The sequence below is a fragment of the Loa loa genome, assembly GCF_000183805.2.
Source record: "Loa loa unplaced genomic scaffold supercont3.573, whole genome shotgun sequence".
NCBI classification, from domain to species: Eukaryota; Metazoa; Nematoda; class Chromadorea; order Rhabditida; family Onchocercidae; genus Loa; species Loa loa.
In genome coordinates this window covers 13,881-17,301 of record NW_018108753.1, presented here as the reverse complement: position 1 = coordinate 17,301, position 3,421 = coordinate 13,881, and the positions used below count along the sequence as shown (strand labels likewise).

General features: G+C 23.8%; 1 non-coding gene across 1 annotated transcript; it reads left to right on the top strand.

Annotated features, from left to right (window-relative positions):
* The first annotated feature begins 2,335 nt into the window (after positions 1 to 2,335).
* On the top strand, positions 2,336 to 2,407 carry LOAG_20115. Its single transcript has one exon. It is a non-coding gene; the product is annotated as a tRNA-Ala (tRNA).
* Positions 2,408 to 3,421: the final 1,014 nt, after the last annotated feature.

The following is a 3,421-nucleotide window of genomic DNA, read 5'->3' as shown; positions in this document are numbered from 1 at the left end:
AATATCAATATTACATTCATTAATTGAAATTAATATCACACATAAAAAGAATGATTAAATCAAATCAAATCAATATTCGAAACAATACTTCCCTATTGTCCCGAGATTTTCAAACAAAAATTTTTGATCAATAATTACTTTAATCCGTATATTTCTCATTGTATGATTAGAAAAGTTGTTTAATATTTTTTAATAATATCATTGCTGAATTAAATTTGAATTGCATCAAACAATGATATCATTGATTAAATAATAATCATAAACAATTTTATAGGTTAATACACTTTCACTTTATCAAATTTTCTTATCATTATCAGTTGAGTGAGAGAAAAATGATCAAATTCATCAAACTTTCATAACATTTCTTTAACGTTTGTGAACCATTCAAATTAGCTATTGCTATTGTTTTATCAAATAATAACCAAGACAGTTGACAAATTTACAATTCAGGAATAGAATAGCTATCAGAATAATAAAATTTCAATTAGGCAATGAATTAGCTATAAGAGTATGATAAAAGCATGAAATAATTCGATACGTATAATTAGTATATTTTAATTTAACATCTTCTTAGCAATTGTTAATTAGTAAAAGTTTTAGAAATCTTATCATTTAAATTATATTCCTAAAAGTGAAAATAATGCTAATGAGCAATTTTAATATCAGCTTATATTTTCTCTGATAAATTTCTCTGATCTGCTGTGATTAATAATAAAAATGAGCGTGAAAGAATTATTGTCACCTATTTATTATCCTATTTCATAGCCTAAATGCTTGAAATATGATAAAATGAGGAAGCATTGAACTGATAATGATAAATCACTTTATACTAATCCAATTTATTTTATCAGATAAAAGTTAAATTTGAAATTCTTCCAGCAAATATTTTAAACTTAACAGGACTAATAAACTCATATTGCAATTAATAATTATTATATATGTTATTATATATATATATTTTTAATTGTTGTCATAATTTAATGATATATCATAAGCAATGTTATGAGTATATTTGACACATAAGAAAAACTTTGATCTCTATTCATTTTTATTTCTTAAAAAAAAAAAAAAAAGAAAGAAAAAGCAAATAATATTTAGGGATCACATGAACCGTATGCCTGAAAAATAATTGCTGGCTCATTTTTCAATCAATTTTATCTTGATCATAATGTTGATCGTGTTAAATTAAGGGATTTATTGATGATAAAGAATTAAATTCAATTATTTTAGGAAAGAGTTAAATTCGATTATTTTGATAATAAAGAATTAAATTTAATTATTTTAACAAAGAATTAAATTCAATTATTCGATGATGAAGAATTTAAATTCAATTTTTTAAATAATTTTGATTTTAATATAAGACAAAAATATAAATTTCAAAAAAATTAAAATTCATGAATTATCTATATATATGTAAAAAAGAAGCTAATATTATTCATATATTATCATTTATTCATCAAATAATTGAATTTAATTTTTTTTTATCTTATTTTTTTTTCCACATATTTCATATAATATCAATCTTTCCCCATATTTATCATTCCTGTTTCTTCTTTTTAATCATATTGATGATGATAAGTATGTTTCAATACTAACCCGGGATATCTGGAATTTCTCGGGTTGTAATTTTTAGCATATTCAGGATTACAATGCAATAATTAATTAATTATCATAATTCAATGATAAATATACTTGATCGTACTAAAGATAACTTGATCTGTTTTATAAATCAATCGGTTAATGCATGCTAATAGGAAGTTTGCATTATTTTAATCTTATATCATTACTTTTTGCAATTTTATCATTGCATAGAATTTCTCTACTTAATCTTTATTCAGAAAAGAATATGCATGTAGTGATTGCTAATTGACATGCTAAATGCATGCGCTCAATTAAAACTGCATGATAGGTTATCGTGCATCGTTAAATGAAGAAAAAAAAATGATGAAATTATTTGATCAAAATGTCCAATGTGAATCGATGACTTTGACATTTAATTTAATTTAGCTTTTTTTTTTTTTTTTTTGTTCACATACTTTTTTTAATTTTATTTTTCAAATTCGGAAAAAAAATTCTAAATAAAATTTAAAAAAATTTATTTTTTTATTTTTTTTCAATAATTGTTAATTAAAAGAAAATTTTTCATAAAAATTGGACCTAATTTTATATGAATAATAATTTTTTTGTAAATATTTTGCTAATAAAACTTTAAATTGCTTTGATAATTTATCAAATTTCTTCTAAATTAATTACTTTTTTTGAATAACTAAAAAAAAACTCAAAAACTGTTTATTTTTTAGGTTAGTCAGAAGTAATAACAGAAGTACGACATGCAGGGGGCATAGCTCAGGGGTAGAGCGCTCCGTTCGCATCGGAGAGGTCTGGGGTTCGATTCCCCATGCCTCCAGCTAGTTTTTCTGAAAAGAAAATTTGTTTATTGATTTGTTGATAATCAATCGTTGTTATCAATAGCTAATCCTTCATCAATATCGTATTCACCAATGTATAATTCATAAACACAGGACCCGAAGTGTATTTATGGCTTATCAGGATTATCACTTATCTCTATGAATTATTGAGATGTATCAATGAACTATCAAGATATCTTTATGAATTATCAAGATATTTCAGTGAATTATCAAGATATCTCAGTGAATTATCAAGATATCTCAGTGAATTACCAAGATATCCCTATGAATTATCAAGATATCTCAGTGAATTATCAAGATATCTCAGTGAATTATCAAGACAACTCAATGAATTTTAGGTTTCTAAATTTTCAGTAAATTATACGTCTATGGTATCTTCAATTTGCTGAACTTTTGTTGAACTTTATGAATTTTATGAATTCTCTCTATCATCTAATCTAGATATTTCTATGAATCAATCAATATATCTATCTCTCTCTCTCTACCCATCTATTATACCTATCTCTCTTTCTCTCCCTATATACCTATTATATCTATCTCCCTTTCTCCCATATCTATGTATTATATCTATCTCTCTTTCTCGCCCTATCTATTTATTATCCAATCAATTTATCTTGTATCTATATCTATATCTGTACCTATCTATCTAACATAAACTTAATCATATCCATTTCAAATATCTGCATGAATCAATCTACCATATCTATCCATCTATTCATTTATATCTATCTACCTATCTATCTATCTATCTATCTATCGATCTATCTATCTATCTATCTGTCTATCTATCCATCTATCTATCTATCTATTTCTCTCTCTATCTAATTTAAATTGTGATAAATCGTTATCAAAATGAAAAACATTTATCAGTTTTATCAGAATAACTATGAATCTATTTAGAGCTATCATATTCTTTGTTTTTTTTTTTAAATTAAAATTGCTCGTAATTAAATTATGACATTAAATGAATGGCATACATTTTTCACTATCCT